Source organism: Nanorana parkeri, unplaced genomic scaffold, assembly GCF_000935625.1.
Source record: "Nanorana parkeri isolate BGI_ZX_2015 unplaced genomic scaffold, ASM93562v1 scaffold309, whole genome shotgun sequence".
Classification (NCBI taxonomy): domain Eukaryota; kingdom Metazoa; phylum Chordata; class Amphibia; order Anura; family Dicroglossidae; genus Nanorana; species Nanorana parkeri.
This window is the reverse complement of record NW_017306577.1, coordinates 232,467-243,481: the sequence shown is the minus strand read 5'-3', so window position 1 is coordinate 243,481 and position 11,015 is coordinate 232,467. Positions and strand designations below refer to the sequence as shown.

Sequence of the window (11,015 nt, the reverse complement as noted above, 5' to 3'; positions counted from 1 at the left end):
GCAGTGGGGCTTTATCGCACTGAAAGGGTTAAGTGCTTGTTTTCGTCTAGGGCAGGGGTCAGCAACCTTAAACACTCAAAGACCCATTTGGAACCGTTTCCCACAGAAAAGAAAACACCGGGAGCCACAAAACCCTTTTGACATATAAAATGAAGATAACACGGCATATATCGGTTTTTTTTTAACCTTTATGCTATGTATTGCATGTATATAGCACACCATAGATCCTGCACAGCCCATCTGAGACTCTCTATGGTGGGCTCTACAGGGCCTCAGGTGGGCTGGTCGTCGGGGTCCCTTTTCCTGTAGCTCCTCCCAACTCATCTTACCTGCTGCTGCTGGGACCCGGCCTCCTCCACCCTCTCCCCTGTCACCTCTGCCATGCCGCCCTGGTACAGCTGATACTCGTGTAAGAGGCCCCCAGGCTGCCCAGACCCCTCACATGAGTACCGGCTGTGCCCCTCTGATGGCGGTATTCTATCAAAGTTTGTGACTACGTTGTAGCCGGTGATGTCTTCACACATTTCAATGTAATCCCGCCCAGTTTTTTGGCGGTGGAATGTGTGACCGCCAGTAGGTCAAGCATTCCAACGCTTTCTCAGCTGTTCCAGGGCAGATCGGCATCGCAAATCGTATGTGCAAGAGAACCGATCTGCCCTAGAACTGCTGTTGGGTCCTGAAATGTCACTTCTATCCGACTCTGTGAGTGCAATCTCACATTCCACCCCATTCACAAAGACGGATAGAAGTGACATGACGGGGAGCCGCAGCAGAGGGATGAAAGAGACGCATGCGGAGCCGCGGGTTGCTGACCCCTGGTCTAGGTTGTAAAAAATAAAAGATATACGGTACTCTCCCGAACCGCAGATCCATCTTACTGCTACACTGGTCCCTGCAGCCTGACTCCCCCCTCCACTCCGCGTCTGCTTTTAAGTTATTAATGGGTCCATGTTCTTATTTTCCAAATTGAGTGTCAAAGGCGTAGCAACCGCGCGTCGGGAGCAAGTTGCAACATATATAAACATTTGTCAGGAGAACGTAAAATAAAGTTTCTTCTTTAAATTGAAAAAAAATATAAAAAAGGAAATAAAATATCAACCTGATATGTTTATAGATTACTGACGAACGTTCTATTATTTATTTTTAGTTCTTCTATAGATTTTAAACATATGTTAACGTTTTATTTCTCTTTTTTTGTCTTGATATGATCTGACAATGTATCTTTTATTTATATTATATATATGTTGTGTGTGTGTGTGTGTGTATATATTTTTATGTATCATTTATTTTACATTGTCTGCTGACAAATGTTTATGTATTTGTTGTACCATTCAGCCCTGATGAAGGGGGCTGTTAAGCCCCCGAGACACATTGGCTACTCCTGTGAATCTTATGACCTGACTATCACCTGGACCTGTTAAACATAGCTGGCCTTATTTTTTTTGCATCACCAATACACCAACGCTGTGCACAGGAAGCTGTACTTGCAACACGGCTGCTCATGATCCTTTGCGCGTGTGTCCAGGGCTCCTCCACCACTTCAGTCTCCGATAGGTCCCTTTTCACATGGGTGGTCTCATCAGGTCAGCTTTTCAGATGGACCCGATGGGAAGCCCAATGTTAGTCTATGGGCAGCTGGATCTAAACGAATGGGTGTCCATTTGCACCCGATTACCCACAGATCCGGAAAAACAAACGGATTCGAGTTCTGTGTCGCCGGGCCTAAACATGCGGGATGGAGGGGGTAATTTGATGTATGCAGACCAGGGGCGTCTCGAGGCCGTGTGTCACCCAGGAGCGGGGACCGGGCGACAGCCCGCCATGAGGTCATCGTGCATGCGCGTGACGTCACCACGCATGCACGGCTATCTAATTGACGCCTGCCGGCGGCCATCTTAGTGATGGATGTCTGCAGAGAGAGGACGGGACATTCACCCAGCGGGATGAGGTATGCTGCCGGGTCCCCTCCTCTCTTCTGATCACATGTCCATTTACATCCGATTCCCCATAGACCAACATGGGTCCGTTATTTTCATGTTTTTCCTCCTTCGCAAGACCGGACTGCTGTGATATCCGTGCGGAACTGTTCTGATCAGCATGGAATCCATGCACGGACCCCCCTCCTGATCGCACCATGTGAAAGGGGCCTTAGTAGTACATAGTAAAGGAAGGCTCGGGATAACGGCTCTGGAACTTGTACCTGCAAGGACAAATCGGCAATGGCAGTCTGTGCTGGCGGGTTGCCTTCAGTAAAGCATTACCAAATATTTTAATGCGGTTTTCAATCTTTTTCCCTATTTCTAATCAGTGTACGGTTTTCTGCTTTCAGGTCTCCATCTGCAACTTTGAATTCAAGTAAGTTTATTACCATTCACTATGTTTTCATTATTATACATTATTATTATATAGGATTTATATAGCGCCAACAATTTGCGCGGCGCTTTGCAATATAAGGAAGACATTACAGTTACAATACAATTCAAGACAAGATGGTAAGGAGGGCCCTGCCCCTGAGGGCTTACAATCTAAAAGAGTATAGGGCAAGTGATACATGAGGGGGGAGCTGTGTGGGGATGAATTGTTTGAGAATGTGATGGTTGAGCGGTTAGGCTGACTTGGGATAGGCTTCCCTGAAGAGAAGAGTCTTTAGGGATCGCCTTAAGGCAGTCAAGGTGGGCGACAGATGGACAATTTGGGGTAAAGAGTTTCAGAGGATGGGAGAGACTTTAGAGAAGTCCTGGAGGCGAGCATGGGAGGAGTTGACAAGGGAGCTGGAAAGCAGGAGGTCTTTGGATGAGCGGAGGGGACGGTTAGGGTGATACTTTGAGACAAGGTTGGCGATATAGCCGGGGGCAGAGTTGTGGATGGCTTTGTAAGTGGTTATTAATATTTTGAATTTTATCCTTTGGGCGAATGGAAGCCAGTGCAGGGATTAGGAGAGGAGGGTGGGGGATGGAAGCCAGTGCAGGGATTGGCAGAGGGGGGTTTGCAGACACTGAGCGGTTGGTAAGGTGAATGAGTCTGGCAGCTGCATTCATGATAGACTGAAGGGGGGAGGAGCCTGTGTAGTGGAAGGCCAATGAGGAAGGAGTTGCAATAGTTAGGACGAGATATAACAAGGGAGTGGATGAGTAATTTTGCGGTTTCTTTGGTGAGGAAGGGGCGTATTTTGGAGATGTTATGAAGGTGAAGGCGGCAGGATTTGGATAGTGATTGGATGTGGGTAACACAGGTGTTCATCTTCTAGAATAGTACTAAAGCCTCTGCCAGAAATACATCCGTATAGACCAACTGGGCACAGGACACATCTTGATCTTTGTACTGCCGCAGCCTCCGGCGCCTATGTAATTATTAACAGATCCTTAAATGTATATTTACATGTGTGCAGTGTAAGTCGCTGAATGTGAACTGGTATCGGCCTTTTGCAGTCCCCTGTACAGCAGTGAGAAGCAGCACAAGGAGCCAATCCGTTCACATGCATGCAGAGTGAGAGAAAGATGCGCTAATAACTGTGCTACTTCTCCTTTCAATGTCTGGTCACAGGCTGGGGGTGGGTCCTGGACTACTTGGGCACAGAGGAAGTAGGCATAATGATGCTGGTCATTAGACTGGGGACAGTTGTCACCAGAACAGTAAGGGAGGGAAAGTCTTTTTTTTTGTTAGATTATGAACTAGGAATACAAACTTGCAACTGGAACATGAGGCATACTACTGTTGCGTCTGCTCTAAGCTGGTCGTTTAGCTCCATCTACTGGCTTGAATTGGAAATTGTCCCATCACCTATTATTACATTCCATCGGTTCATCTGTAAAAAAATAAATCAAGGCAACTGGACTTGCTGTATTTTTCTTGAAGACGTTTCTCTGGTCATCCGACCAGCTTTCTGAATGGAGAAAGCTAGTCGGATGACCAACATTCCATCGGTTCGCGTAAGCTCTTCTTCCTAATGAGGGAAACTCCATTTTTGTAAAAGTTATATAGTCAGTAACACTGAATTGTGTAAGTTTAATATTGTTATAAATGATAGTTTCCCAGAAATCAGAACATAACTGGAGAACACAATAAGGTGGAAGGTTTCATGGAATATGGCATTCCTGGCAATGCGCCATGCATACTGCACTGAAAGTGCCTGAACTTGATACGCACCAGTTGGTTCTGGGTCAATGACTCACAATTAGTAAGAGGAGGATTCCGCACTTTGATGAACAAGTCGGCTGAGGAGGATCTTGTATTTCCATCCTGGAAGATATTTTTTCTGTTTGTTATGTATAGAGCAGGGAAGGCTTAAACTGTTGGCACTTTGTTTATTTTTTGCTGTTTGTGTCCTATTAGGGACATTTCCCTTCACTTCCTGTCCCAGAGCTGCAACAGGAAATGCAAGAAAAGTGGAACATATTTCTCCATTGGAAGATATCATGCCAGGGGAGAGAGGGAGGAGGGACAGCCAGTGGAGAGACAGCCAGGGAAGGGAGCGAGGAGAGACGGCCAGGGGAGGGAGCGAGGAGAGACGGCCAGGGGAGGGAGCGAGGAGAGACGGCCAGGGGAGGGAGCGAGGAGAGACGGCCAGGGGAGGGAGGGAGCGAGGAGAGACGGCCAGGGGAGGGAGGGAGCGAGGAGAGACGGCCAGGGGAGGGAGGGAGCGAGGAGAGACGGCCAGGGGAGGGAGGGAGCGAGGAGAGACGGCCAGGGGAGGGAGGGAGCGAGGAGAGACGGCCAGGGGAGGGAGGGAGCGAGGAGAGACGGCCAGGGGAGGGAGGGAGCGAGGAGAGACGGCCAGGGGAGGGAGGGAGCGAGGCGAGACGGCCAGGGGAGGGAGGGAGCGAGGAGAGGCGGCCAGGGCAGGGAGCGCGGAGAGCTGGCGAGCAGCACATCTGTCTGAAGCCAAACCCCTGAGCCCTTTAAGACTTATTTGCGCCCTGTGTTTTAGGCACCTCCTTGCTCCCTCAGTTCCAGTGTCCCTCCATGTGCCATGCCTCCTCAAGTGCACTCAAGTTGGAACACCAGGACCCCGTGGTTGCCCCTGTCCATCTGACATTGTGAAATTTTTGTGTCTGGGTTTTCAGAGCATACACAAAATCCGGACTTTCCTGGTGAATCCCGGACAGGTGGCAACTCTAGGCAATCGCCTCAGTCTGCTTCATTATAGTGACGGCCCTGCCCCCACCTCCTGCACTGGTGAAAATTGTACATTTTTGGATTTCCCATCCAGGACAAATAGAGAGGGTGTATCCACCTAACAGGGACATCGACAGCTGTAAAAACATGACCGGGGGTCTAATTCTTCTGAACTACATCCAAACCTAAAACAAAAGTTTAGGTTATACTCACACTAAATCACGATGCAGCTGAAGGATTTGAATGCGTTGCAGTAACTTTATAATGTTGTTTTTTTCTTATCAGATGCGGCATCAGAGGAAGGTGGTGAAAATTATAGTAATGGTTCAAGTGAAAGCAATGCAAGGTACGTTTTCCATCATGCTTTGTTTCATGGGTCAGAATCATTTTCGAAATGTAACCTCTTGACGTTGCGGAACAATAATGTGGAAAACGGAAAGGATCTCATTGTTTTTAAGTATCTGAGATGAGGACTGTCTGTATTGTCCCGCAGCAGAGGGGAACAAAGGTCATGTTGCATGAGATTGAGGACAATGGGAGGGGTCATTCATGATTTTTCCATGGCCCAATCTCATACATAAGAGCCAGGGCCGGCGATGAGATGCTCTGCCATTCCCCTCCTGCGCTCTATGGGTGCCACCTTCTCTCGTCGGCAGGAAGAGAGAAGGGTTGGCCCTGCAGCACAGGAATGCTCCAAGTCCTTCACTAGGGTACCCTAAATTGATTGATCATAGTCATGGATTGAACCATTTGTCATGTCCTATGCTGCTCTACTCTCCACAATGAAATTCTGAAACTCCTCCATTGAGGAATATAATTCAGGAACAGTTGGGCAGTTTGTACATCTGGGTTGGTCCTTGGCTAGTTTGCCTCCCCCGCACTTGGGTGATTGGGACACCCCTTTTAGCATGTTGATCTGGCACCTTCTTCAGTTGTCCCCGCACTATTGCACAAAGCAATGTAACCTCTCAGGTCTTCCTGGATTCCCCGTGGGACACCTTACTGCTGTCCAAGTGGGGACTTGACTTGGCTCCTGCAATTGTACACCGTCTGGTCTCCCACTCCCTTTTTCAGGAGAATCCTATATCCTTGGGTACTGCTAAATCCCTCCTGATACCTGGCACCCCTCAGCATCCCTCTTCTACTGAGGGACTCCCTGAATTACACGGGTGATCGGAACCATTTCCGGTTGGTTGCCCCAAGCATTCCAATGCCGGGGAGCAACTACCTAAGGAACCATCTGGATGTACCAACAACCTGACATGTCTCAATGCCTGATTGCCTGTGTCCCTCTAAGAAATAGATTTCATGGTAAGTAAAACAATATTATTTCAAAATAAGACCCACTGCTGGATTTCACCTTCAGATTCTGATACACGAGCCACCCAACCATTCCAATTCCAGAATGTGACGTCTCCAGCTAAACAGGGATCCCTCAAAACATGTAACGGAAACTCTTCACTCACCTGACCATTTCCCTTCCAGAGAGAAGGAAGACAAATCCTCAACGATATTCCGCTCATTATTCCTCAAGGGCAAAGAGCAGAAAGGAAAGACAGACAGCCTGAAAAACGAAGGGTAAAGTTCTTATCTATCTTATCTAAGTGACAGAACGGTGGCACAATGTACAAGAATGTATATTTTAGAATGCAATGAGTTAATGAAAGGGGGATCCACTTTAGTATTTAATGCTATCCTAAATCTGGCTTCCAGGAAAGGCAACACACCAGCGAAGAAGCTTGCCAAGGAAGAGAAGATTTTCCGGGATAAATTCAAGGTATGGTTTTCTTATTATTGTTATGATTATTGTTGTTTTTCTATTTTCATAGTTTTTGATGGAAATTAGGTATCTAAATGAATTACCTTTTTTTAAAAGAAAACAAAAGGGAACAGAGCGCCACCTCCGTGTGTAAAATCGTTTATTACAATAAATAAAACAAGGGATAAAAGTACTCGCAAACAAACGTTTTCATCAGGCTTTAACTGGTATCCCCCTGACTATGTAACATGGTAGTGTTAGATAGTAGAATCGGTAGAATCATGATTCTGAGGAAGGGGGCTTGCCCCTGAAACGCATCAATCTTGGCTGACTGCGGTCGGTGGACGGTGATGTGACCGGAGACTACCGTGTTACATAGTCGGGGGGATACCATGTTGGGTTAACAGACAGTGTGGCCTCTCGTTTGTTGTTAAAGCCTGATGATAACGTTTGTTTGCGAGTACTTTTATCCCTTGTTTTATTTATTGTAATAAACGATTTTACACACGGAGTTGGCGCTCTGTTCCCTTTTTGTTTTCTATGTTCGTGGTGGAAGCCCCAGAGCCTTGGATGAGCAGCCCCTCAAGTCTGTGATAAACTGTTTAAAACTTTGAGTGTGCAGCCATTAGCGCCAAGAGCTAAAGAAAACTTTTTTTTTAAAGAGTAGACGGCCACCCTGTTGCTGCTTACCACCCAATGAGTCATAAGCAACCCTGTACAAGCATGAAAGAAGGAAGTTCCAGTATATCTCAAGCCAAAACATGTTTTAGCTTTGAATGAAATGGGATATCGTTAGAGCCTCTGTCAGTTTTTTATTCTTCCTGGCAGTAGAAGAAAGGTGAGGTCCTCTGGATCTCTTAAAGTCGGCAATGATCAGAGGAAATTATGCTCCTTGGGCAGATCTCCCATAAGTGGTGGTGGAAGGTTGGCTCTTTGCTGAAACAGGGACTGGTTATGCCAGGATGAAAGTGCTAAAAGTCCAGAATTCATTTTCATTAGACACTGATCATAAAAATCCAAAACGTTTCAGGCGTTCAAAAGGTTCCCCTTCATCAGGGCTCCAAAGAAACAAAATGTTATGATCAGTATACAGTATTAACTGGGATGTGAGGGCTAAATGACATTAAATGTAAATATGTAGGAACAGTGGTACCTTGGTTCACGAACGCTTCTGTTCGCGAACAATTCGGTTCGGCAAAATTTTGCCTCCGTTTGCGAACTCCGCTTCGGGTGACGAACACAACCGCAGTCATCTTCCCCGCTCTGACAAGTGGCCGTGGCTTCCTCTAGTCGATATCGCGGTCTGATCACAGTTTGATTCGGATCACGACTAAATCGGTGCGCGACCAGAATCGCGGAACGAATTAAGTTCGTGAACCGAGGTACCGATGTATTTGTAATGTGTTCTTTAACTAAGCAATAAAATATAAGCATACAACGTTCAAAATTAAGAATTCAAATACACAAAGGACATATATGAAGATTATTACTATAGCTCTAAAAATGTATCGCAGAAGAAAATATGAAAAAAATAGTAACATGGGGATCACATTAAAAAGTAACAATAGATAGGAATCACTACCAAATATGTACAAAAAAAACAAACAATGGACATACTGTATGTATGTAGTGCTCACCCCCGAAGGTTCTTTCGTCCCAGACCAGTGATGAAGCGTCCAGACATGACCCATGATGCACCAACACACCCTACGGGATATCATGGGCTTTAATGTGAGGCGAATGTACTTTGTTTCAAGTTGGAAGCACACTTGGTAATCATATGTTACAGATTAGTAAAATTGTGCAGGACCTGATACCTGATGCATGTATACTTGTGTAAGATTGACAAATTATACTAGTAAAATGCACACAATTAATCAGTATTGGCCAAAGACGAGGATCATAATTGCAATCATCGGACGTATATAGGACGCGGCACCAGAATATATGATGATCGGTAATTCCTCAACGTAATACATAAGGTGGAGCATTGTAAAAATGAGATGTTGTGGAATGAACTGTACACAGAAGAATGTTACTTTGTTACTGTCCGGTGCACACTTTGTTTGACAATACCAAGGTAATGATCTACTATTGTTGCAATTATGATCCTCATTTGGACTGAGGAGGACCATATAGAGGGTGGGTGACTTTTAGTAATTTTTTTTATATTGGGGGAAATCTAGAAATAAAGGAAAAATAAAACAATCCTTGAGTCCTTTTTTATTGTCTGTATTCTATACAAAAGAAATCAAGTTTTGGCTTTAGATATACTTTAAAGTGACATTAAACCCTCAGATTTTTTAACATAAACCAATACTGTAATGTGCGCCTTACTGTAATCCATGGTTGTTTCCCTTCTCTTTGCTGCTCTTCCTTTTTAAATCCGTATCTCTTCTCATGCTAGGAGAGAACTTCCCTTTGCAGCTGAGTGCCTCTTCCTGTAGTGCTGGCTCAGGTTGTGAACCTATACAACCCTACACACAGACACCATGTATCCATTCCTGAGACAAGGCAGTCTGCTGCAAAACAGAAGTTCTGCAGAGCATGAGAACAGATACAGATTTAAAAGGAAGAGAAGGGAATCAACCATGGATTACAGTAAGGCGCACATTACAGTATTGGTTTATGTTAAAAAATCTGAGGGTTTAATGTCACTTTAAGGCCCCATTCACACTCTGCGATATGCAAATTGCGCGATATCGCGAGATAAATAAATCTCGCGGAAATAAATCCGCTCCAAAAAGGGTCCAAAAGGGTCCTGCTGTAGCGACACACGACCCGCGACAGCAGGACCCTTTGCCCCATTGAAATGCATTGGGGAGCGATATCGCGCGGTAATTTGCCGCGATATCGCGGGAATTACCGCGCGATAAATCGCCAAGTGTGAACGGGGTCTAAGGCATTTCAGACTTCACATTAAATGCTGCAGTTGAGATGAGATGGCTCTGGGGTCTGCATCCTAAAGGCAAATACACCAACACCAAAGGACTTTTACAACAAGAAAGCGACATAGAAAATCAACTTTTCAAGTTCAATAAAGAAACATGTGTTGTATTTTTATTCTATTAATCTACATGTTCATAGATGCTATAACAAAAATTCTGAAACACACTAAAAAAATACAAATAACATCAATTTACTCTTCCTTCAGTATTTTTCTATGCACCTTGGCTCCATCTAGTGGTGGAAATGCTGTGTGAACGGCATTCACCCAGCTGTACGCTCGGCAGAACATTCATACATCAGCCCCTAAGTGTGTCTGCTATGCCTACATCACAGCTGCGTACTGTCTCTGATACTTTATTTACACTGACTTAACTTTTCAGGGCCAGCTTTGTGGGGGACTACCACCCCCTTCTTGTAAAATCCAGACAGTGCGGATTCTATTCTACCAAAGAAAAAAACTCATTACATTGTAGCATTTAAAAAAAAAAAATATTGACTTTAGTTGTACAATAAAGGGTATTGTGTCGTTGCATTAATGACCGCCCATACGGAGCGGCAGCATATATTGACAAATGATACAAAGAAACAATGGGGGGAATTTGTCAAAAACTGGAGCAGATTTGCACGGCAACCAATCAGCTTCTCTCTCTCTCATTTTCAAATCTTACCTGAGCAAACTGAAGAGAGAAGCTGATTGGTTGCCATGGACAACTGTTCCAAATTCTGTTTGCTCCACTTTTGATAAATTCCCCCCAACGTTTTTAGACTTTAACATTGATGAGAAAATTCACACTGATTATGTATTTCCAAAACTTCAAAAATGTATCGACTAGAGTCCTCGTTTACAGCACCAGGCATCCTTCCGTGCTTTTTCATTGTCGTACATCATATTCCTCTCTTTCTATGATTCAGTATACCGGGGAAATCAGTGTTTATAGCATCGCCACCATCAGCACTACGGTTCCTCTAAGCCTAAGAGACAAAATGGCGCTCCACGTAAAAGCGGGCGAGATTGTTGATGTGATCGATGTCACCAACGAGGATCAGATCATCTGCCGGAATGCTGAGGGCAAATGTGAGTATTTCTAGTCTTCAGTAAACATTTAATTTTGGGATAGTAAGTGGAAAACTTTCTTTTAATAATATTGCAATTTATAATATGTAATATTTAATTATTTATATATATATATAT

The 11,015-nt window shown here is 44.9% G+C and overlaps 1 long non-coding RNA gene across 1 annotated transcript; it reads left to right on the top strand.

Annotated features, from left to right (window-relative positions):
• The first annotated feature begins 5,405 nt into the window (after positions 1 to 5,405).
• LOC108788160 lies at positions 5,406 to 6,882 on the top strand. Its single transcript, XR_001941318.1, has 3 exons — positions 5,406 to 5,461; positions 6,601 to 6,693; positions 6,829 to 6,882. It is a non-coding gene; the product is annotated as an uncharacterized LOC108788160 (long non-coding RNA).
• Positions 6,883 to 11,015: the final 4,133 nt, after the last annotated feature.